Source organism: Pleurodeles waltl, chromosome 10, assembly GCF_031143425.1.
Source record: "Pleurodeles waltl isolate 20211129_DDA chromosome 10, aPleWal1.hap1.20221129, whole genome shotgun sequence".
NCBI lineage: Eukaryota > Metazoa > Chordata > Amphibia > Caudata > Salamandridae > Pleurodeles > Pleurodeles waltl.
In genome coordinates this window covers 422,943,845-422,970,157 of record NC_090449.1, presented here as the reverse complement: position 1 = coordinate 422,970,157, position 26,313 = coordinate 422,943,845, and the positions used below count along the sequence as shown (strand labels likewise).

Genomic DNA, 26,313 nt, shown 5'->3' with positions numbered 1-26,313 from the left:
GGGCAACCAGAACACTGTGGAGAGCCACGTCTCCCAGGAACCCTCCATGACTGACATTCTAAACGAAATAAAAGGCACACGCACTGAACTGGTCACCAAAATCGACACAGTAGCAGTGGATGTTACATTACTGTGAGCAGACCTGTGCAAAGTGCCGGAGAGAGTGAAAGAGGCGGAGGACGCCATTGGAGTGCTTAACCAAGAGGTGGATTCCCTGAAAGACACTGTTTCATCGCTTCAACGACTTACGGTGCAACTTGAGGGGCAGATGGAAGACACAGAGGGCAGGTCCTGCCGAAATAATCTACGCTTCATGGGGTTTCCAGAGGGAGTGAAAAGGACGAAGCGTGGTGACATTTCTGGAAACATGGCTGGTCACAATAGTCCCCTTGGAGAAGCCTTACTCCTTTTCAATGTTGAGCGCACCCATAGGGCCCTGATGCCTCTCCTGTAGCCGCGGGCGCCACCGCATGCCATTATTGCCAGTTTCTTTCACTATGGGGACCGTGATGTGATTCTCCAACAGGTGCCGAACAATGTGCCAAGCTATGATGGGCACCAAATATTGGTGTTTCTGGACTACATCCCAAAGGTGCAGAATCTCAGAAAATCCTTTATGAACATCGAGAAAAGGATGCAAGATTTAAATCTACCCTACAGCTAAGTGTTTCCGGCCAAACTCAGAGTAATCCATTATAACAAGCTTCATTTTTTTTTTTACTGACCCTCAAGAAGTGAGCGAATGGGTGGACATGGTGTCCCCAAGTGTGAGACCCCATCGAGTTTCGGAGACAGACAGGCCGGGAGCACGTAGGGACTGGCATGCAAGGAAATGTGCTCAGAAACCATTGCAGAGTGGCGCCCCGGCACTAGCTTCAACGGGTAGAATTACTGTGCAACCGGATGGAACTCTGGCTGATGAAGGGGACAAACTGTATGGTCAAGACCAAAATGGAGAGCAGCACAGACACTCTGACTCAGACACAGATGTTACAGGGGAATGACAGCCTTGATAGTGTTGAAAAGACAGAACTGCCTATGGAGCTCGGGTTCTAGGAAATGAGTTGGGAAATTACACCAGATACATGAAATGAGGATGACGGCACGGGTCCTGAAAGTGACTCCTGTTGGCCGAATCTGTTTAGGCAGTGCAAGAGGATTTATGTGTTAACAAGAAATGTTAAATGTCGTATACCAATGTGCAGGGGTGGTTGGCCCTCTACCCCCACAGGGGTACATGCGGAGTCCTGACTACTGGAGGCTCTGCCTCGTGGTCTGGCTCGGTGATGGTCTCTGACAAAACGTAATGATACACATATTTGGTTAATAGGTTACTAATCTATTCTGTTTTTATTGCCTACTTGGGTCATAAGGCAGGCCATTCGACCTCTAACCCACTTTTTTTTATATGGGAAGGGGCCGGGTCACTGCTTCTGGGTGGGGGAGAGTTGGGGAATGTTCATTTTTTATGTTTTCAACAATGGTCTTTACTGCTTGAGATGGTTTTTGGGAAAGTGTACTGCTCGGTCCTGATGAGCAGAATAATTGTTTTACAGATATGCACTAAGTTGTAATTATGATGGCCGCTTATACATTAATATCATGGAATGTGCCAGGTTTGAACCAGTCAGCTAAGCGGGGCCAGATCGCGCTTCGATAGCAATGCTACAGTAGACACATACATGGGAGAGTTGTATCCCTAGTCTTCAGAAACATTGGAGGGGCCAATTATATGCAACTTCTTATTCTGGCTATGCAAGAGGCGTATTGATTTGGATAGCCCCTGGAGTCCCATTCCAAGTCAAAGGCCATGTGCTAGATCCAGATGGCAGATATGTGGTGTTGTTTGGTACCCTGGAAGTCCGGGAAATATGCGTGATAAACGTATAGGCACCAAATGTAGACAGTGGGGCTTACTTTGGGGGACGTAGTGCAGGCTGCCTCCCCATATCTAGCAGCAGAAGTTATTCTGGCAGGAGACTGTCACTGTGTCCTGGATGGTACATTAGACCAGGACCCCCCCGTGGCAGCGTACGAAACCCCACCTGACTAGACAAGTGGTAGATACCATGCATGAGCTTCAGTTGCAAAATCTCTGGCGTCATAGGAACCCCACTCTTAGAGAGTACTCTTGTTACACCCCAGCTGCAAATACTTACAATAGACTGGACTATTGCTAGGAGTCTGAAACCTTGTCCCCGTTGATCCAGGCCATTGCATTCTTGGCCCATTACATATCCGATCACTCCCTGGTTGCGACCGGAAGTCTTGTCGGATGCTCCGTTTGAAGGGGCAGTCTGGGACAGGCTAACACAATACTTTGACGGAAACTGGGGAACATCCACAACCAGGGGATGTGACTGGGAAGCAATGAAGGTTTTGCTCAGGGGTCTTTGAATGCAGACTACATATGGCGTTAGCTTGAGAAAGATGTTCTTGATCACAAGGCCAAGCTCCACGACTTGGAGAACTGCCTACCAACACAGCTGCAGAGACTGGATGAATGACAGCAGACTCAGCGGTCGCTCTTAAATGACTGGAGTTGACTGGAATTATATGTTTATAGGGCATACCACCAATGGCTGCATGCGGAGGGTGATAAGGCGGGTGCACTTTTGGCGTGCTTGCTCAAACAACAACCTAATCTTATACCTGTCACTGCCCTAGCAGATAATACAGGTAGAAGAGTATGTACGCAGGTAGCAATCAATATGGTGTTCTGGGATCACCTTGATGGGCTATATGTTTTGCCCAGGGGTGCCCCCCTGGAGGCTGGGATGGCCTTCCTGGACAGGGTCACACCTCCTCGACTGATGCGAACTACCAGGGATCTATCAGATGCTCCTCTCGAAAGGGAAGAAATACAAGGTGCCATAAACAGTTAAAAACATCAAAAACGCCTGGTTCTGATGGACTCCCAGCAGAGTTCTACCGAAAATATGTTGATATCCTTTCTGATAAACTGTTGGCAGTGTACCACGAGGCATCTGCCCGTGGCTTCCTGCCAGATTCGATGAGGGAAGCCTAGGTGGCTTTTATTCCTAAGCTGGATAGAGGTCCGACGGATCCCACTGCATATAGGCCACTGTCACTCCTGAATGTGGATATTAAGATACTAAGTAGCGTTCTGGCGGTGCGCTTGCTCCCTCATTTGGCCTCCCTTAAACATGAGGATCAATGTGGATTTATACCCCACCACAGCACAAAGTTTAATATTCGTCGCCTTGCCCATATATATCACACATACCTGCAGTGGAAGGAACCAGTAGTGTTTGCGCTCCTGGATACAGAACAGGCTTTTGGGGGATTGGGGGTATCTCTGGCAAGTTATGGCCAAATTAGGTCTTGGCCCAAAGTATATTGCTTAGGTCCAACTATTGTATCAGTGCCCAGTCGCTCGTGTGTGAACTGGGGAAGTAATGTCAGAAGCTGTCCAATTGAAGAGAGGGAGGAGACAGGGATGCCTGATGTCCCCTCTTTTATTTGCTGTGGCAATGGAGCCACTGGCGGCATATTTGCGTTAGATGCTGAACCCTTGGGGCTGATGCATTGGGGGGACTACTCATGTGGCACCCTTATATGCAGACGACGTGATAGTCTATGTGCGGCACCCAGAGGCATTGATTCCTGTTCTTTTACATGCCTTGGAGAAATTTGGGGAGTGTTCCGGACACTGCATAAGTCTCCATAAGTCCTAACTGTTACCCGATGGGCGATATAGCTAGGGACCAGATCGGTACACTTCCGTCTGTGGGATTGCCATGGGGAGCTGAGAGTCTTCGCTATCTAGGGATACGATTGGCACATACTGCTGAAAAATATTATGACCTCAATCATGGCAGAGTACTGTAGGGATTGGAGACTTCTGTCAGGTTTTGGAAGGACTTGCCGCTTTCTCTGATGGTCAGGGCGGCCGTTATTAAGATGGTGTCCTGCTGTGCTACTTATCATGGCTACAGAATACTCTATACGAAGTGTCTAGATCACACTTTGCACAAATAGATTGCCTATAGCAACTCTAGGATTAGACTAAGACAAAGAAGAGGGTGGGACTGGCCATGCTGTGACAAACATGGGACAGCGGGGGAATTGAGATCCCACATATGGAGCCACTATGGATGCATTGTTGTCCCTAGGAGAAAGGTGGAGGCTGAATTCTTGCATTTAAAGCACTGAAAGAGGATGTGCCGTGTATTACCCCGGTGGCGCAGTGTAGAGTGGGACAGTGTTGGAGGAGATTTCAGCCAAAGACTGGAAACGTATATATGAGGGGACTAGGACCAGCAGTTCCAATGCAAGGTTCAAAATTCTGCAATATAATTATAATCACCAGGCGTACCTAGCTCCCAATATCCTTCAGCTTATATACCCAGTGAGATCCTCTTGTTGCCAACGCTGCGCTATGGCTTCAGTAGACTTCTTCCATATTGTAAGGCAGTGTAGTGTGCTGGCCTCATACTGGGAGGCTATAGTGACGGCATTGGAGGGGTCCACTGAGTGGAGGCTGGCTCGTACCCCCAGAGTGATACTGCTGGGGCTGCTTCCCACACGTAAGGGGAAACATTTAACTCGTAAATTTATAATGCTGGGACTTTTATTGGCAAAGCATCACATTGCAATTACATGGTTCAACCCCACTCCACCCCACTGAGATATGGAGACTGGTAACGTGACTTCAGTGAATGGGCAATAGGGGAAGAAGTCCAGATGAAACATGTTCACACAGTTCCAAAGAATACAGATGATATAATGGCTTGGGCACAGATGGTGCAAGATCTAAAAGCGCCAAATAACCCACCAAGAGAAGTCGGGGAGGCTTAGAACATCGGCAAGCACTGGGAATTACAAGAGTGAGCTGTGGTATCGGGCGGCAGAAGCGGGAATGATAAATGTTTATGTATCTGATAACTTTGCAGATTTAATGCAGCAGGCATAGCTGATGAGGCTAAAATGTACAACGATATGGAAAGTAGACACTAAATATACTAATATGTTAGGACCTGAGAACTTACCAGAAGGGGTATTGGGGGGTGGGGGACAGTTGGGGGATTTGAATGCACTTGCTTATTTGAAGTTACAAGGTAAAGAGAAACAATGATGATTGCCTCAAGCATTACGGCAACCCAGAGTAATTATCATCTGTAATATTGTTTATATGTGGTGTGCTACTGCAAAAAATAATAAAATATATTTTAAAATAAAAGAACACAGATAACGTGAATCATGTAGTGTATATATAACCCTTGAATTTGTGTTTATGCTTGAAGTTGACTTTCCTGGGTTACCATAATGGTCCATCTTCCTTTTTATTAGTGAACATGTATATTCTAACTGGGAAGACATTTCCTGGTTAGTTCATTCTTTTCTTTTGTTCACAATATTTGTACCATGGAAGATTGCCCTTTAGTTATAATCATGATAGACCTAAATGCTAAGGTGGGTAATTCTGCGTCTGCAATCTTTGCCAATGTTGATCAAAGATGTATGGTCCATTCTGAAGATTCAGTTCCCTGACAAAATTAAAATAGATAAGCGTGGATTTCTACTACTCTTAAAAAATTCGACCTGATTATATTAAATGGATGATATCCTGTGGGTGAAGCTGCTTTGCATACCTTTCATGCCTCCTCCACTCAGCGTCCACTTGATTATGTGGTAGTTTCCTTTGAAATGTTTGGAGTTTGTGAGAAACTCGCTGTTTTTCCAAATGATATGACTAATCACGATTTAGTTGGTACATCTGTGGTCCTTAGGAGTTATACTAATCTAATCTGGGAAGCCTTGATTAGGTACCATTGGTATCAATAAGTCGAATGGTCATTCCTTTTGGAAAACTAAGAATACAGTTGCCGTAAGTGTTAAGATCAAGGAGGTTTGTGACGACCAGGTGAGGCTTGTTTGTGGTGATCCTTTTCTTTTTTCTAGGCCCATATGGAAGAGTTCCATTATTTAAGGTCTAGACCAGTTGGTTCTCAGATGCTGATGAAGTGCAAATCCCAATTTAAGGTAATGAATCAGGAAGTTTAGTTTCCTTGGGATGACAGCATGAAATTGACCATCTTAAAAGTTAAGAACCTGAAGCAAACTCCAAGAAAGCAGAAGAAAGTGTGATTCGAAATGAATCAACTTAAGGGAGGCTGCAAATGCTAAAGACTCTAGGACGTTCTAGGACGTTTGGCATTTGATCGCCAAATATTGTGATTCTAGGGTGAAGGCATAAGCAATTCCTATTTCTGAAAGTACTTGGGTGTACTATATCTCCCAGTTTTATGGGAGTAATACAGAGTCGGATATCTCTGTGTGGTTGAGGTATTGTACTCTGTGTGTGGTTACCCTTTCTGAGGATGAAATTGTGGGGTTTATAAGGAATGCCAGAACATAAGGCTCTTTGGGAACTGATGAGGTTCCCATTGCGGTTATTAAAAAGGAGGGAAGGGAAGGTTTTGACAGATAGCATTGCTGGATGCCTCTGACAAATTATTTGGCAAGAGTGTACTTGTCATTTACAGTAGTGCGCTCAAGATCAGAATATTTTTCAGCTGAAAGAGCCGGTTTTAGGAGGAATCACAGTACACTGGATAATTTTACAGTCATTCAAACAGTAGTGGGAAAATATGCTATTTTGCGAGGTATGCCAGTATATACTGTGTTTCCTGGTTTCTTTCTCCAAAGCGTTTGATTGAGTTGATCGCCAAGCACGTTGGAAGAAGCTTCTTTTGGGTATTCCACCTCTTGGGTCTTTTATGGAGCTACACGCAGATACCTAGTGCCAAATTTTGATATGAGGATACAGGGTTTATCCAGTAAGGTTAAAACACATAATGGTCTTAAGCAAGGCTGCTAGTTGGCTCCCTTACCGTTTTCTTTAAATATTTTTGATCTTCCAGGCACCTTAAATCAAGCGAGGGGCGATCCTCTCAGAATTGGTGTGATGCCCATTGGCTCCTTACTATATGTTGATGATGCAGCCATTATGAACTAACTTCTATTGACTGACAGTGCCGTCTTGTAGTACTGTCAAAGTATGTATAAGTCCTCTTTCTGAAGATTATTATTTCCAAAGTAAAATCCTGATTTTTCACAACAATGGGTCAAGACTAAAGAGGAATTTTAACTGCCATTTGGGTACTGCCAAACTTGAAATAGTGGACTTGGTTCTTTATCTGGGGAAGGTCTTTTCCAAGAATGGATGGGACATTGATCACACGCATCTTTGTGCAAGCGGGGCCCTTTCTCAGGCTAATGCCTTGTACAGGTTTTACAACATTTGTGGGAGACATCATTTTGGGCATATTCTGTCAGCTGTCTTTTGAGGGGACTGCGTGTCAAATTTTTCAACAGATGTGCAATTTGAATACACTTGCAGTCCCTCATGCTTTCTGTCCTAAGTTTGGCTTAGTATCCTATTTTCCCTTTACTCTGGCTGCTGTTTTTAGGTGGGGAAACTCCTTTCTGTGTGCAAAGGCAGGAACATTACGGGCAGTCTTGAAGTTCAAAATTGTTTCCCTGCTGAAAGAACGCATTGTGTTTTTTTAGGCCTTTTGAGTGGGCCAATTAAACTTTGGGGATAGATTTGAACATAGATTGTTTTATGCCCAAGCGCGCTCTGAAGAGCCTAACAAAAGGCTCAGTGTCCCAAATAAATTTGGCCAGAGATATTGCCCTGAGCAAGTTAAATCCACTTAATCAGGTTGTGCAGGAGATCAATCTGGGGAGTAAACCTCAGCCCTTTCTAATATGGAATCTGCCCTATGGGATCATAAGGCTGATCCTATTGCTGAGACTGGACTTGTTCCCTTTATGGGTGATTACTGGCATTTGGAGCACAATACCGAAAAAGAATAGAAGATGCGAGTTGTGTCAGTTACATACTCAGGATCTTAACCACATATTATTTGTGTGTGTTGTGTTACAGAATGTTTGTCAATGCTTTTTAAAACCTCTGTCTATGATACATAGACATTCTTCCTTGGAGCATTATTAATTTGTAATGTGTCACAAGAATGAAATGATACGTAATAAGATTTATCATTTTTTTAGATCCTTCATGAATATCTATTAGAGCCATGAAGTAGGAATGGTGGGCATTTTAAAAATTGTCCAGATGTTCTTAGAACATCCATTAGGGCCCTAGTATATTATCGGTGGGTGTTTTAAATTAACGTTTCTTCCAAATAATTTGATTAGTAACAATATCTATTAAAATTTTTAGATCCTTTTTTTTCCTTGATTAGGGCTGCAGCTCCTCATAGGTAGACGTTTTTCAATAATGTCAATGTTCGTCTAGAATACCATGGTGGAATGTGCTAGAAGGTGAATTCTTTGGTTATGTTTCTTAGACATAGGATACTGGTATATTTTAATTTTATATGTATGTATGCTGCCATTCTTCCAGGTTGCACTCATAAGAATGTATTATGCATTATTTATAGAATATTCTATTCTTCAAGGCAGCATTTTTTGTACTTGCATGTTGCACTTTACAAAGATATGAAAATGAAGATATCAAACATGCTACTTTCCTTATTTCCCTTGGTGTTCATTACCTCCTTTGTGAGGTTGGGAATAAGTGGGCCGCCTAAGGTGGCCTAGTGTTTAGACTGCTTTTAGGGTTTTGTCAACTGTTATGTGATTGTTATACATTTTTTATTGCACTATGCACAATGACATCTGCAAAAGGTTGTACCCATAGAACTGCAGTTATATAATATACTTCGTGTGGTGCTATGCATGTCATCACTTTTCAAAGGACAGGTAATATCATTCCTAAATGATGAATATATCAGTCTGGAGGTTTTATACTTTTAAATTGTTGATTTTAATATGTACTTTGTATCATTGTTTTATTACTGTTTTATATTTATGTGGACCTCTCTAGAAGGTCAGTGTCATAATAAATTATGCTGAAACTGAACAGTTACCCTACAAGGAGGATAAAACTAAATCTCAAATTAAAAAAACTAAATCTCATCACATAACACATTCTGCAACCAGTAATGCTTCACAAAAATTTTAGCGGAAGCCCATGTGGTAGTCCTATAGATCTCTGAAATGGACAACCCTTTAAACTCTGCCCAGGTAGCAGCAACCTCTATGGCAGACTGCCCCTGAACCTCGCCCAGAGGAGGCACCCCAGTGATATCACCTGCTTGATCCAGTGACTAATAGACCTGGAAGAAGACTTATCTCCTCTGAAAGAGGAACCAAATGAGACAAACAAAGAGCCTGTCTTATAAAATGACTTTGTCCTGTCCAAATAAACCAGCAGGGCCAGACGGAAATCCAGCGGAGACCAGAGAGTCTCAGAAAGAGACTCATACTCATCCACCAGTGCAGGAAGAATCACTTCCTGGGACCTACAAAACTGGGAGACCACATTAGGCATAAAAGAGGGACCCAACTAGAGAACCACTCCATACTCTGAGAAAAACAAATATGGTTCTGAAGCTATCAATGCCCAAAGCTCCCAAATACGCTGAGCAGAGGTTATGGCCACCCAAAAACACAACCTTGAAGGTGACAAACTTAATGTCTACCAAGTCCAACTGCTTAAAAGGAGAAGACACCAACACCTTCAGCACCAAGTAATGCCAATGCTACCATCACAGAGCAGGACTGAAGGTCCATTTTGCCTTGCCATCTGAAGATGTAGCCTTTCTTGTGTCATATACCAGTAATACAACATTTTGAAGACTAAACTAATTCTCTGTAGGGAATACTTCTGTGTTTTGGGAATATCCCTCCATAGTGTTTTCCAGTCCTCGTCCACAATGTCGCTGCTCAGTATCTTGAACCAACTTTTCTGATTTCTCAACCTATTCACCTCTTTCTTTTCTATTAAGATTTTGCATATACCTAAAATCAGGCATTTGGGATTAGGGGCCATATGTACGAACACTTTTTCCCATAGACACAGAATGGGGAAAAAGCTTTGCTACATCTGGCCCTAGGTTCCCAGTTGGGTTCATGCAAATGTTTTTATTAGGATCAGGGCTTTTATTGTTCTTGGCTTGATTTGTAGCTGTAACAACCAAGTGTCATAAGTGGAAATATTTGAATCTATTCCCCTATGTTATTCTAAATTCCTTTTTGTATTCTTTGAACAATTTTACTCCCTTCTATCCTAAATATGTCTGATATGTGTGATGTGCTTCCTTGTTCCACCTTTGGTAAGTCTCTGATGTGTGAGCAGGAGTGAATGAAGATGGGTAGTCATGTATTGGAGTGTTAGAGGATGGAGAGGCCATTAGCCTGTCTCCTCTTTTAACTCTATCCCATATTTCTAGTGCTGGTTTTACTAGGGTGGCTCCAGAGCTTTTCCCCATTAATGAGACTTCCAGGAGTTGACCAGGACCTCGTGCTGAGCCAAGATAATGATGTTGCATTGCAAGCCGGCCTGAAGAGGATCCACACTCGACGATGAGAGAAAAAGTTCCAGAAAAAAGACTAAGTCAGGTGGTACAATTTTGACCCACGCCTACCGCTCAGTGTATCCGACTTGGCCTCCATTGTGGTCAGCCTCAAACTTTGACTCTGCCCCGGTCAAGCATGACCAGATGAATGCAGTTGGCAATTTTTGCTCTTAGGCACTAGAAAGCACATTTTTACATTTAATCTTTAAAAGTTCATATCTTCGGTTCCCTACATTGGATTTTTGTCATTTTGGTTTCATTTTAAAGATAAAAATATTTACTATGTTTATAAATTGGTGTTGGATTTGTATTGTGTGCTGTGTTTTACTTATTTACTGTTTTGTTGATAGTAAACACACTTCTCTCCAAAATTAAGCCAAACTGCTCATGGACCAAGCTACCAAGGATTGAGCATGCATTAATTTATTGAGAACCTTGAACCGACCTTATGTGAGATTGTGGCCTATTACTTACTTGCCCTTACTAATAATCTACTTTCCAACACCCATTTGATGGCAAGTGCCTCCTTTTCTATGTAAGCATATTGCTTATTGGTGTCAGTGAGGGTCTTGCTGGCAAAAACAATTAGTGCTCAGCAACCGCCATCAGCTCGCTCCACAGGACCACGCCGAGGCTGATGAGGCTAGCATCCTCAACCAGTTGAGACTCTTTTGTCGGACCAAAGTATGCTATTACTATATTATGAAGGAGGATGCACTTGATGGCTTGGAATGCTTCCTCCTCAGCTTTTCCCCACGTCCAGGGAGTGGGCATTTTGGTGAGGTGTCTCACTGCCAGGTTGGGGATAAATGTCCTACAGTACTTCACAAAGAAACTTCAGACTCTGGCAGCAGAGGATGGTGTGGCTGAGGCCTCTGTGCTAATGCTTTTAGTCAGGGGTCAACCATTTCTGGGCGGAAGAACCGATACTTGGTCTGTTGAGGGTGAGGCCAGCTGATTGTATCTCTAGTTTGCATCAAGTTCCGAGAACCATTCAAAGCCATTGATATTGGTGATCAGGTCATCAATGGATGGGGAAGTGTAGCATTCCCTTTTTATGGTTTTGCTGGGAAGGTGCATATCAATACAGATGCAAATACATCCTGGCTGTCTGGGCTTGGTTGCAACCACTATGAGGGACACCCTTGAGGTGTTTCCCAAAATCTTCTAGATTACTACTGCATCTTCAAGCTTTTGCAGTTCAGCCTCCACCGCAAGGCGAAGGTCGAATGGGACCCTCAGCTGTCTCAATGCCACCGGGTGCACTGAGGGATCCATGTGGAGTAACACAGGGGGCTGTTTGAAGCAGCCAAGGCCGGAGATCAGGCATGAAAAGTCGATGAGCAGGGGGTAGGTGTCATCGGAGAGATCACCAATGGTGGCAGTGAAGCAGACTAACTGGTGGCGCTTGCTGTCACAGCTGTCCTCAGAGCCCCACAAGGTGAATTTCATGGGGCAGACATGAGTCCTGTGGGAGATGAAGCAAGTGAACATCCCTGCGGTTTGATGGGTGTTGAGCTGCCATTTGCAAATATCTTGACTGAGATGGGCAGAACAGTGAGGCACAGCTGGAGAAACTGCACCAGGCTGGCCATGATGACAGATGTGCCTGTATCGATCAGAGAAGTGACTGGCATGTGTCCGAACGTTACATGGCAGATAGGGTGGGTCTGCCGTGGGGGTACCCTGATTCTAGCGTGCAAAATACTAGGTCGCTTTTGTCGTCTTTGTTCTTGGATAGAGTGTTGTTGATGCCTGTCACAGTGGTGGTACTATCGAGGTTTGTTGACTGATAGTGTGTCACTGCTCGCACTGCTCGCACTTCTTGGCAACAGGGTTTGCATTGCATTGCCCAACTCAGCAGACGTTTGCAAAGTGGTTGAGACTCTGGCATGTTGAGCAGGTCTTGCCTCTGCCTGGGCACTCGAGAAGAGGGTGTGAGGAAAATCTGCAGTTGCCACAGGAGTAGTTGACAAAGTCTTCAACATACCCAGGCATGGGTATGCTCCCTCATGGAGGCCTTTTGAGATTGTTGCCGCCTCTTCGGTTTTGACTCATCTTTATGTGATTTCTGCAGTTTTCATAGAGCTTCTAAAAATCCATTTTGATCTGGTCTGCTAGGTTAAGTCAGGCGAAGAAGGTGGCGGATGCCAGAGAGCGCTTGCACATCTGCAAAGCATATGTCAATAGTGAAATCCGAGCGAAGTCCTAAAATTTAAACAATATGGTGTTGGGTACCAGGCTAGCCCTAACACCTGCCACCACAGGTGTCGGAGGGCCACACACTGAAGAGTGGGTGGTTGCCTAAATATTGAAAGAAGAGTGGCCAGGGCACACCAATAGCATGAATCCTGAAAATGTTCAAGAATAAGTAGAAAGTTCGTTCTTGGAAGATGATGTGTAGATATTTATTATAAGTGCAGGTAGAAAGTAGAAATCTCAATCAAAAGACTGCGTTGTACAAAATGACCATGTGTCTAGAGCAGCCAGATGGTGATAAATGGTCAAAGTTACAATAGGATGTTCAAATGTAACAATAAGTCCATACAGCAAAACAGCCAACACGTGTTTCATCTTCAAGACTTTGTCAAGGCTTCAGATGTATATAAAACATTATATGTAAACACGAAAGGTACATAGATCAAGCTGCTGGTAGTCATGAGTCCTTGGGAGAAATCAAATAGTAAAGGCAAATGATGGCCATGATAAGCCTCAAGTATTTGTGGAGCGAATAAACCCGTGCCGTGCATGTCGGGGTTTTGGCAGAGTGTTGGTCTACTAGGTTGTTGGACTGCTCATGGGAATAGGACGAAGAATGTGACATCTTAGTGCTGCAGACTGGCAGCCTTGTCTGAATATCTGGCAAGAGCTCCCTGGAAGATGGTTGAGCCCACCCTGACCTTTAAGAGTTAGGGTGAACCAGATGAAGAATGCCACTATTAGAGTGGGTGAGGGTTATATATAAAAAAAAAAAATTATTTCCTTTCCCACACCTAATGGTGTGGAGTACAGGTGTGGGAAGCTACCTTCCCTTGTGTTCCTCTGTCATCCTCAGTGTGTGTTAGCAAGTTCTCAGGCAGAAGTGAAAAATGAGAAGTAGTGTCCTCGCATTGCCATGCTTCACACAGTTTGAATCGCTGAAAGTTTGGGTTCATTTCAGGGTCAAATTATGCATTGGGGCAGTAATGGCGTCAGCACAAGTGCCAGGTAAGTTGCAAAAGTTTGAAGCTCTCCTCGCCTGCATAGTGGACAAGCAGAGATCATTTGGTCTCGCCATCAATCTCTTTTGTGGCTTTGAAATAATTGTTCAGGCAGGCCACCCGTATGTGCCACTGTGGAGTCCCATTTGCAGGATTGCTGAGTTTACTTAATGGTGGTAGAGGATTGGACAAACCATGACCGGCATGTGCAGGTACGACACGTTGTGACTGAAGTACCGCAGCATGTTGTGCGGGTAGGGCATGCTGGTTAGGCACAGCATGTGCATCTTCTTGTTAGGTAGTGCTCATTTTGGGGGTCTAAGGTGGATGCAGGAGTCAGAGTGCCAGGTGAAACACCCGGAACAACGACTCCGAAACCACAAAGTCGTGAACGCTTTTGTTTTACCTTTCATCGTACCTTAACCACGCATGTCTGAACAATGTACATGCGTGGTTAAGGTACAGCGGAACAGAGTCGGAGTCGAGGTGAAGGAGGATATAAGTTGGGCTGGGGCTGTTTTTTGGGGCGGTGGGGCTTGGGGTGATTAGGGTTTGGGGGGCGGGGTTTAGGTTTAAGGGGTTGGTTGGGGTGTTTAAGTTTTAGGGGCAGGGTGGGGACTCCGGGTATTTTTAGTTTTTGGGGTGGGGGCTGGGGGTGATTAGGGTTGGAGGGGGAGGCATGTTGGAATCGTGCATGCTGATCGCTAATGCCTTTACCAGGAATGCGTTTACAATGGTAAAATCGTTGTAAACGCATTCATGGTAAAGGCATTAGTGGTTAGAACAAGGTTGTTGTTCCGACCTCGTTGTTGAGCCACCGGTGCTGGAAGCACCCGTGGTTCCGACATATAACCGAGTGCCGGGAATCACAGCATATAAGGCAGGCAGAATCTGGTCAGATCGTTAGAGTCTGTTGCAGGCACTCATCGGGTGAGGGCGGCAGGCTTCAGGTAGCCCCTGGAATGCCAGTAATGGGGGTGGGACGAGGTATCAGGATGAAGTGAGGCAGTATTTCCTTGCTGGATTGCATGACATGGCACTCAGCGGCAGAAGGTACTGGTTGTCAGGGGCACATTAGGCAAGTGCTGCCTGGTGCCATAATGCACAGCTGGGATGGGGCGGTGTGAGAATTATGGCAATGACTGTCACTCCACGGGGAACGTGATTGGTGCATTTTTAGTTTTTTTCACGTCGGCTGTGGCCAGCTCCATCTCCATCTCGTCGCCACTGTAGTGGTGCAGGGCGAGGACAGTTTCAGGCATGTGGAGAGAATACACAGTAACTCTGATCCCTGTAGTGCTGCCCCTTAAGAGACAACATTATAACATGACCCAGGGTAGGGGTGACAGTATGCCCCCCTCCTCCGACGCAGATGGTACATCTGAAGTAGCGTCTGATAAAGCATAAAATGTTGAGAGGAGAAATGGGCAGGGTCCTAGAAGTACGATGTATTGCAATAGAGGTCTTTACTATTACTGCACCCGGTGTCAGTTTGTTGAGGCCTACTCTACATTGGTGAAAAGGAGGTCATGCACCCAGCAACACGTGCCTCCAATCACCATAGCCTCACACTTGTTGCCTGCACTGCTCCTGGAGTGATCGCCTAGGCCACTTGCCTGCCCCGTCCCTTGTCGGGCACAGGCCTGCATCCAGACACCTACGACCCATGGCGACCCAGCCTACCTCCATTCCTGAGCATCAAGCCTCCAGTGGCGGCCTCCTGTTGGCCCCTGCAGTGTTTGTCTTCCACTCTGTGGCTGTCTGATCTGCTGCTCAGCTTCTGCCTGCTTCGCTGCCAGCACGGCCTGCTCCTGCTGTCTGTGCCTCGTGCTTTGCTGCTGGTGTGCTCCTCAAGCCGCCTAGCGCCACCTGCACCTGGTGGCTGTGCCCACTGAGCAGTGACGCTTACTTGTTGTGTAGTGAGATTCTGTGGCTTCCTCGCCAGTTTCTAGCCGGCAATTGGCCATGGAAGGTCCATCCCAAAGCTGCCTGCCTAGTTTATTTTTTTCTTTGCTGTCCAGGACTTCCTTCTAATTGCCTGCCTGCCATTTACATAGTTTTTGACTGCTCACCAGCTGATGCAACTGTTTGGGGACCTGCCCTTTCAACCATTGAGCCCACAGGCCACATCATTGATTCGGGTATTTGTGAACAATACAGTAGGCCTCATCTCTTCGTTTGCTGCTACCACTCACCTATGTTTGACCTGTCCCTTGCAAAGCACCTTGGCTGGTCACCTGCTTGCTCTTAACACTTCACCATGGCTAGCATACCGCCTTTGAGCCTTTTGCTCTCGATGGGGCCCCTCCCACACAGGCTGCCTGTTCAAGAGCGTGGGTTGAACATTTGAAAACCTATTTTGAAGCCCTTGGCATGGCGGACGAGAAGACACGCCTCCTGCTCTTGCACCTGGGCTGGGCTGATATTCATAAGATTTCTATAGTGGTGGTTTAGGAGAGTCCCCCCCCACCCCACGTACGCCTTACTGAACAACACCATTGCTGCACATTTTGAGCCCTATGCTAACCTGGGTTATTAATGCTTTTTTCTATGACAAGCATGCCAGAAACACAATGAGTCTGTCGACGTTTTCTATAGCTGCCTAAAGAAACTAACCAGTACCTGCATACTACCAGATCAGGAAGATGAAATAAGGATTCAGTTCTTTCAAGGATGTGTGTTCTCCAAGCTCCACAAACACATCCTTCAGGAACCGAACATGAGGATGAGGGCCATTCTCACCCTCGGCAGGCCATAAAAAACTGTCAAATGTATGTGTGGTGCACATGTAGCCCGTACCAACCACTTATGTCAAAAGAGAGCCTGTCGATGCTGTCTGCAAAGAGGCTGCTAAACTCAGCATGAAGCGCCCTAAATCAGAACCTGGGAGCAAGTTCCCTAGATGGTGTGGTGTGACCCTTCCCCATTCCTGCCAGAGGAAAGTCTTGTAGCGCATGTGGCAAATGAAAACATTTCCCCAAGTGGGTCACTTTGCACCTAGGTCTGCAGTCAACCAGTTCCAAGAAAATCAGTCATAGCAGTCAGTACTCTCCCGCAACGTTCTTGGACAGTGATATGGATGATGATGACCAAGAGTTTGCCCACACTGTGAGGGCAATTGATCTCAAGGGAAACGTTCATCGAAGGCTACCCACATGCCAGGTGGCAGTGCACGGACAATCCATCTCAGTTCTTACACGCACCGGAGCCTCCATCATCCTTACGGCTGTGGAGGTATAACACAGCCTAGCCAATCCACCTGCCCTCTGAGCCACCAGAGCGCAAGTTCAAGCTTTCGGCAACCTTCAACCACAACAGTTGCCAGGCGTATTTACAATAAACATCACCCACAACACTACGAGCCTAACGTCCAAAGTGTATGTAGACAAAGAAGGATCTGCTTTCCAACTCAGCTTCTTGGCAACCCAGAACTGAAACTAATCCAGTATCCGTGCTTCCAATCTGTAGGAGTTAGTACGGGAGTTTGTGCCACTCTTCGAATCATAGGGTGTCTGGTGGGCCCTCCTCTTATTTTGCACATAGTCAACTCTGTCACCCCTGTGGCACTCAGGCATAAACAAATCGCCTTCCACTTCTTCCCCAAAGTTGAATGTGAGCTGCAATTCCTTGAACAGTCAGGCATTATCAAAAATGTATCTGGGTTCATCCCCTGGCTATCCCCCTTGTAGTCACCATGAAGCTGAAACAACCAGTTGCGGTACGCATCTGTGCGAACATGAGGTGCGGAACCTGTCCATGAAACACAGTTGCGGCTTGCTGTGCTCACAAGGGGCGGGACGGCTGAGGCGCACTTCTGAATTGCTGGAGTGAAGGGGCATTCCTGAGGTGTAGGGGAGGTTGTTCCAAGCCTTGGCTGGCAGATGCGAGAAGGCGCATCCTCTGCTGTTGGCTTGACAGATCCGTGGTGTGTCTGTAAGAGAGAGGAAAGCTGATCGGAGGGGTCTGATCAGTTAGTGGAAGGTCAGGATTTCATTGATGTATGCTGGTCCTTTATTGTGCTGGGCCTTTTAGGCGTGAGTCAGAATCTTGAACTGGTATCTCTTCTGAATCGGGAGCCAGTGTACTTCCTTGAGCTGGGGTGTGATGTGGGTCCTTCTAGGAAGGTTGAGTATGAGTCTTGCAGATGAGTTCTGTATTGTCTGGAGTCTCTTCAAGAAGCGTGCTGTGATTCCTACATCCACTGTGTTTCCATAGTACAGTCTGCTGATGAGGGCCTGCATGATGGTCCTTCTGGTGTTGGCTGGGAGCCACTTGAAGATCTTGCAGATCATGCGAGGGGATTGGAAGCAGGTGGAGGAGAATTCTTTGGCTTGTTTCTTCATGGATAGTTTGCTACACAGGATGATGCCAAGGTTGTGGGCATGGTCTATTTGGATGGGGGTGTGCTAAGCTCTGAGGGCCACATTGTGTTAGTCCATAACAAGGATTTGTTCCCAAAGATGAGGACTTCAGTTTTTTCGGTGTTGAATATCAACCGGGCACTTGCAACCCAGCAGATTTTCTGTGATGGCAGGCTCGTCCTCCTCACAGCCTCTGAAGCCCAAGAAGAACAAGACATGGAAGAATATGTCTGGCTGGCGCTGGACAGAGCGACCCCATCCCCCTCTCGGAAGTAGTGGAAGTGACCAAACAAGACGACTACCGACAGCTGGGTATTCAAGTCACATTGTCTGCTGACTGGTGGCCTATACAGTGTCCAGCGGCCTACCACACCGATGAACCCAGATCGACGCTTCATTCATTCCTTCACGTCCCCCATGAGCCGTCGGTCACTGAAGATGGCTGCCTCTTGCGAGGCACCAACCTAGTACTCCCGGCCAGTCTGAGACTGAGAGCAGTCTTGCTAGCCCATGGCACCCACAAGGGGGTTGTGAAGTCAAAACACAAACTCAGAAGTAAAGTATGGATCCCCATCCTGGATCAACAAGTGAAAGATGGTGGTCAAGAGCTGCCTTGCCTGCCAAGCTAGTGGACAACCAGACCCACCTGTGTGGGTCATCGCTGAAGATGGCCCCCATGCCCTGTGCAACGCATCAGTGCCAATTCCGGGAACCTTTCTGATGACTCCCACATGCTCATCATTGTGGATGACTTTTCCAGATATTCTTAGGTTGAGATTGTTTTGACCACTTCAGCTTCCGAAGTCATCCCAAAATGAAGGCTACTTATGGCCTGTTCAGTGAAATTATTAGCGATAATGGGCCCCCTTTAACAGCCATGAGTGGACAGAGTTCCTCCGCTCCCAGAACACAAAACATCATTGCTTCACGGCTTGGTGGCCTAAAGCTAACTGAGAGGTAGAGCTCAATTTAAGGACTCTAACCAAGTCATTCGTATTGCAGTGGCGGAGGCACACAGCACTGAAAGAGCCATCTATAATTTTCTCCAAGAATACTGACTCACAACCAATGCCACCAATGGGGTTGCTCCCAGCCAGCTGTGTTTCAGAAAGGTTATGACCAACTCCATACCACACCATCACATGTGGGCTGCTCAGCCGAACCCTACAAAACAATCATTTGCGAGAACACACAACAACTGGTATGCATTGAGGCGAAGGCGAGCTAAGCAAAATGCCATACAAGTGGGCGACAAGGTGCTTGTCAAGGATTGTCACCTAGGCGGGAAGTTTCATTTTCCTTTCAAAGCCAATCCCGCTGTAGCTGTTAAAGGCAAGATACTGACTGCAGAGAGGGACTGCATTTAAGGTGGTGGATCCTCCCAGGATTGCACTGCCTCGAATACCCCTAAACCAGTAGCGGAATCTCCACCTACCTCTGGAGTCCTGTCACAGCAATCCATGCCTTAATCCAGGGAGCCCAGCAACAAAAGGGCTCATGTTCTCAGACGGACCCGTGGTGAGACTTTGAGCAAGGGGCGAACCAGGGTGGTAGCACCTCAGAGCAAACCTTGACCGATCCAGGTGTTATGCTGACTTCCTGACTAAGTGAGTAAGGAGGATGCCATGCTGATGGGCTTCCATGTTTGTGACTTATACCATGGTCAAGGTTGTGTCACCTAAATGTAATGTCTTGTGTTGGCATGTTGCTATGTGTTTTCTTTCAATTTCTAGGTAAGGGAGGAATGTAGTGTTGCCCCTGTAAGGGATGCTACCATAACATAACCCCGGGGAGGGGAGACAGTACGTCCCCCCTCTCTCCTCTGTTGCAGATGGCACATCTGACATAGCATCAGATAAAATATTCAGCAGGGAAACAGCTGGGGTCTTTGGTAGATGTATGGTATATTGCAATGAAGGTCTTTACTACTATTATTGCACCCAGTGTCTGCACAATTTGTTGAGACCTGCTCAACATTTCCCCTTTTATTCAGTCACCCATTACCTCTGGCGTGGTCAGGATATGCGTGCATAACAGCGTGACGTCACAGGGCATAACCCTGTGCCGTCATACAAATGCAACAAGTTGCTTCTTTAAAGTTGCTTAAATATCAATTTCTTATATTTAACAAGTGCTTGAAAAGGTCTGCCTGCTGGCTTCTGTATTATGTTGTACATTTGATTTAAATACTTAAAAATGAAAAAGTTTTATCTTCATGATAAATAAATCACCTGAGAATGGTTCCAATCATGTGACCAAAAACCCACTAACACACCTAATAAACACTGATTTGTAAATTGAAACATTCACCAGTGTCCCCATGTGACGGGGTCCCCCGAATAGCCAAGGCATTTTTTATTTTATTTTTACAGCATGAACTTCATTTTTAGGTTGAGCATAGCAGCGCGCAAGCACAGATTTTTGACATATTGTAATCTATTCTGTGGGCTTAACCACGCCCATCACTTTCATTGGTTCCTGGGAGTGCCCTTCAAAAATCCCTTGATGTCATTGGTAAGTGCTTTACGTTTGTACTGCCTTGGAGTGTTTTTGTTACCGCCTAGCAGAATGACCCTGTTACATGGATTATTGCACGATCTGCCACATATTTTAGTGTGTGTGCACTCATTTTTTCTTTTGTCTCTCCCCTTCGTGCTCCATGGCGGCCATGGCGCTTTGAAGTGTCATGCAGCGCAAACTCGATTGGCTGTAGGGCACTTTGCATGACTACCAGTTCATAAACATGCTGCAGGCAACTACAGGGGAAAAAAGTTGTTTTTGATGCTTTGTTCGCTGTACCGGCGAGGGTACTCTGACTGCCTGTGACGGAGTGTTAACGTGAGGATCATTACAATCTAGTCATACTGTACCGACAGTGATACTGATCCCAAAGGATTGTATACTATTCGCAATCGCTTTCTAGGAATATGCGCCCGCACCCAGGACTACCCATCTGCGGGACTCCAAGGAATGAACATGCCCATCGGGAGTGACGAGAAAAGGTGCGTCTTCAGTCTCACCTTCAACTATCTTTGTGTGTTAGCTTATCTTTTTTACGTATCATGCTTCTGTGACTCACGCCACCTTGGCTGCCATTTTGCCTGGATAAGGGCTTGACAACCCGTCTAGGAATATTGTAGTATTAAATATGTCAGTATGTGAACATGCTGGCACACCAGTTACTCGCCCTCGCCATTACTTTAGGCTCCCCTTTGCAATATGGGCTTATCCGTTCCTGCATTTTGATTGTGTATTGTATCCACAATAACGTAAATGCTCCCTCCATAATAGCTGTGTGAGATAGATGATCTCAGTTAGTAGTTGGCAAGAAGAACTGTAGTGCTTTATTAACACAATGCTTCTTGCATGATTTTCGAAGGGCTCTGGTTTGCACCATGGGAGTCAGTCTTGTCTGGACTTAAACCTGTGGCCTGTGGGTGACCGCATGACTCGGCTACAAACGCTCAACGTGATGAGCCACTCAGACGGGTAGACCGTGTTTTTGGGGGGAATTTTCTTTTGCCTAGTCCGCGCTATAAATTTTCAGAGCAGATTTACGTTTCTTAGCTCCAATAGCTTCAAAATATAAGAGATAGTGATGTGTGTTTTCAATGTTGGTGTGAGGACAGAGGAGGCGCTCGCTACACTATGCTGAGAGACGCTGAGAGAGGGGCGGGGCTTTGGCTTGGAGCGAAGAGCGCAGACCGTGGAAGCCGCGTAATCACAGAAGCCGTGTGGCAAGACCCCAGTACCCCCGTGCCCCCTTGGTGCCTGCGGACCCCCAGAGACAGCTCTAGAATATTCCAGCACACCATCTTTTCTGTCTGCCGCCTAGCTTTGCCGCATCAGACTCTCGCGGCTCAACGCAGCCTCCCCAAATTCCCCCAGCCCCTTTCAACCCCCCGTCAAAACCCCCTCCAAAAAGTCCAAGAGCCACTCACTAGGGGATCGGCATCAGCCCACCAAAGGAGGCCGAGTGGTGGTGGCAGTAATGGAAGGTGAGGGGGTGGATAGAGCATGTGGTGGAGTGGTGCAGAACAGGCCAGTGGGAGCCCGCGGAACCAGAGTGGCCCTGAGAGGGGAGGGGTGAGTACAGAAGCTGCTATCAGCTTCTGCCAAGTGCGTGCCGCAGAGGTCCTGCGGAAGCGGCCTGGCTAGCGCTGGGTGCGGCTTGCAGGGCTCCGGTAGGCCCCGCTCGAGCCCCCATGCTCGTGGCTATGCCCGTGCCCTCAGGCTGAAAACATATGCAAAACTGCACACCTAAAGTACTGAGGCACACTTGAAGCGCGCATCGCTCCCGCCAACCATTCCCCTCAATACACATTTCCAACACCCTCTATCATAACATAACATAACATTGTTGCCACCACTTCACTGACAGGGATTAATACGCATTACCATAATTAACATAATGCCTCATTTGCGCAGCCGGCACAAGGCCAGGAGCACCAGCAGCAATACCACCAATATTGAGGGCAACACCAGAGGCCCCAGCTCCAGCTCCAACAGGCTTTCGACCCAGTTTAAAAGACCAACTGCACATGTACTTACCTGGAAATTCTCCAGCCTGCTGTCCTTCCGCCGATGAATCAAAGAAACGTCAAATCATTTTAAAGACAGATACTCCTGGGGGCGGCCTCCCAGCTCAGCAAAGGCATCACCAAACACCCACCAGGGAGGGTGAGTTAGGGGGTGGCAGGGAGAGAGATGGAGGGGAACACGCTCAGACACCATCAGCGTGCCACCCCCCCCGCCCCACCCCCCCCCCGCTGAAGTTCCCGCAGTCACACAGCAACCCCAGAGCCCACAAGAGCGGGCAATTTAAAACTGCACCGGATGAGCAGCCAGCCTCCCAGTACAGAGTTGCGAATAACGATCCATCACGCCTAAGCACTACAGGAATAAAAGTAGTAATAAAGCACAGAAAGTTAGCAAAGGGAGCTGCCCAAAGGTCGGTTCTGGACTTCTTCACAAAAGTACAGAAATCAATCCCATCAAATTTACCTAATCTGGATCAAACACTAGGTTTGCCACTCATTGGGAATATCCCAAGTATCAAGAATTCTGCCAATCAAAGCCCATCAACATGTCAGGACTGAGGGTCAAATGGGTCGGTCCAGCCAAAAGACGGCACAATCACAGAATTGTCAAATACCGTCCAGCCAGAGGATGGCACAATCATAGAACTATCATCAAACACTGTCACAGATAATACATTGGCGGCAGTGGCAGACCACACTAATTGCGGAGATAGGATTGGGCTTGATGGCGGTGATGCCGGCAAGGTTAGTTTGCTAACTGACATAGCCTTAGCGTTTGTTCTAAACGACCGGGAGCTAAGGTCGGCAGCCGCAGCTGCCTTCCACGCTGTGCCAACTCTGCTAAAAAGCAGCCCATTACCGGAAAGAGTCCGCCCAGGCTCTAACGGAGGGTTACCTGAGCCGCTGGCTCACACATCTAGCATGTCACATGAAGAAGGAAGTATACAGACGACCGCCACAGCGAGAACCTGCAGCAACCCCTGCGCCAGCGTCAGCTCCATCCCATGCCATATGCCAGTCAACAAAAGTGAGTTGGACTTAACTGAAGCCCAGGTGAAGGCAATCCCTTTGGCAATTCAAACTAACATAGACCCCAATAATTTATTGGCCTCAATTAATACTACCCTGACAGCCACAATCAGTGCCCTCACATGGCAATCGGAAAAGCTATAAATGAAACTGGATTTAATACATTCACTAGCAAACTCCATCATTAGAATAGAACCAAAGCTAATAGCTATAAAACAAAATGGGCGACGCCTAGATACTATAGCACCTGTATTTGTCTGGACGCCACTGGTGGACAAATGGTCATCTTTACTGGAAGTTTTGACTTTGACCAGTATGATTACGGAATGGAAAGCAGCTTTGCACAATTCAAGCGTGGCCAAACCTCCAATACTAAAGACAGCGCTACCTAGACAAGCATTGCACATTCGATTGATGGAACCAGTCCAAACAGATCTGTGCACTCTGCCAGCTCCGCTTGCCTCACCGTCACCCCAATTAAAAGACCTGCCCACCGCTACAAATGTTAGCCCGTATATACATAATGATCCAAAGATCACGCTACAGCATCCACCCATTCCACCTCAACGGAGTGTGGAAATGGGAAGGAGCAAAATCTAGCCAAATGATCAAACAAACAGCGGCACCCCTAGTGGGCTAAGAGACAAGAAAAGGCTGAAAAAAGCTAAGAACAAACTGAAAAATGAGACATGACAGGCAGTGCAAAAAAGAAGCCCTACAAGTGTACCTTCAGATGAACTAAGAACATACCCGATCTTTAAATATACAAGGACGTGGGGAAAATAAAAACTCAAGGCAACCAGGAAGTTTCCCAATCAACGGTTAACCAACACTCACTACTACCGGGCCCAACAGGCGTACAATAACATAGGCACAAAACTACACGGTCCTCCTGTCTATTCAGCCTCCCAGTCAGCCGACAACCAATTCACACAGACACTGGCCCTAGCCAGTTCAAAGGGCAGTACAAGTGCTATACCAAGTGAGCCTTCGGGCAATCCAAAGCCCACGGAAAGTATTACGGAACCCAAGCTGGTCAGCCCAGTAGGGACGAGTTCAGACTTCCCGTAGCATAAGGAAAAGCCCGGACCACCAGACTAATCACCAGATGAGCCCAAATTCGCCACCTGAAACAGGAATAATTCAAGAACACCAAATGATATTGATACTGAAACTCACTTGGCAATTGAACAGGGAAATAGCATACCTACACTAAAGCTAGTCCAAATGCTCCTATACCACTCTGAGGCAACCATGACATCCTGATCCGTGCAAACTTGCTAAGGCTGTTTAAGACCCTACCAGAGGCGACTAATATAAAATCGGACGATATCATGAGAGTAGCATTTAATGTGCAGCCCGAGTACAGTAACCATTGTGAAGCCACTATACTGACTGGCACTAGCAGACACAATACTGAAAAACAAATAATACCTGGAAGAATGGGGCATAAAGATAGAACCCATGGCTCACCAGAAATACTCAAAACATCACGCCAAACTTTGCACCAAAAAGCCAGCACCCACAGCATTTTAAAAGGCATCGCCCCTCACATGGCAGCCAAGTGGCACACCAAACTCTCTATATCCTGTACCTATCCCACCCCAATGAGCAGCATCAAAAAGGTGTATTTTGATCATAGCACCTATCCCACCCCAACGAGCCACAAAAGAAAAGTGTTTTTTGATCACGGAATGCAAGTAGCCCAAACTGGAGCATCAATACCCCAACCAGAAAACCCAATATTATGCCTAACAACAATGGTGAACATCACTTACAAATAATCTCTTGGAACGTCACGAGCCTGAAGAGACTCCTAAACCACAACGCAGCTCAACAACTCTTAACAAATTGGGATATATTGTGCATACAAGAAACTTGGCTAACCTGTTTGTTAGAAATGGGGTCTTTGGTTGGCAGTCAGGTTACCCCCTGTCCAAGCAAGGACCCTCACTCTAATCAGGGTAAAAGAGAATCACCCTCAGCTAACCCCTGCTTACCCCCTTGGTAGTTTGGCACAAGCAGTAGGCTTAACTTTAGAGTTCTAGGTGTAAAGTATTTGTACCAACACACACAGTAACTTAATGAAAACACTACAAAATGATACAACACAGGTTTAGAAAAATAGAAAATATTTATCTAAACAAAACAAGACCAAAACGACAAAAATCCACAATACACATGTTAAGTTATCAATTAAAAAGCAAAGAGTCTTCATGTAGTTTTAAACACACACTAACACTGTTAGTGTGAAAATGTACCTTGGGTGCGTCAAAAATAAACCCGCACGGGCGAGTGTGCGTCAAAAAGGGCTTGTGATGCGTCGATTTCACTTACGAGTGAGACCTTGCGTCGTTTCTTCCTTCGTTGGGTCAGTGCGTTGTGTTTTCTCTCCACAGGAGAATGATGCGTTGATCCAGTCAGCACTCTCAGGTCCAGGCAGGCCTTGTGTTGTTTTTACACGCCCAGCGGTACTTGTGTCGGAAATCCAGCTGCACGATAATCCAAAAGCCACGCAACGCGGGTTGCAATCTCACCAGCCTCCGTCAGCGATGATGCATGTCGTTTCTCTAGCTCCATGCGTCGATTCTTTGGTTGCGTTGCAGGCAAGCGTCGATTTTCAGCCACGAAGTCGGCGGTGCGTCAATTTTTCAGCCGCAGATCGGATTTTCATTGATCTTTTCCCCGCACGGTGTTCTGTGAGTAGATGTCTTCCTCTTAGGCTACCAGCTTCTCTTTTCAGGGTCCCAGAAACTGGATGGGTACCATA

At 46.4% G+C, this 26,313-nt stretch overlaps 1 protein-coding gene across 3 annotated transcripts in view; it reads right to left on the bottom strand.

The window, feature by feature from the left end:
* The window catches only part of CFAP70 (cilia and flagella associated protein 70), a 947,035-nt gene that overhangs the window by 907,475 nt on the left and 13,247 nt on the right, over window positions 1–26,313 (bottom strand). The window lies entirely within an intron of this gene.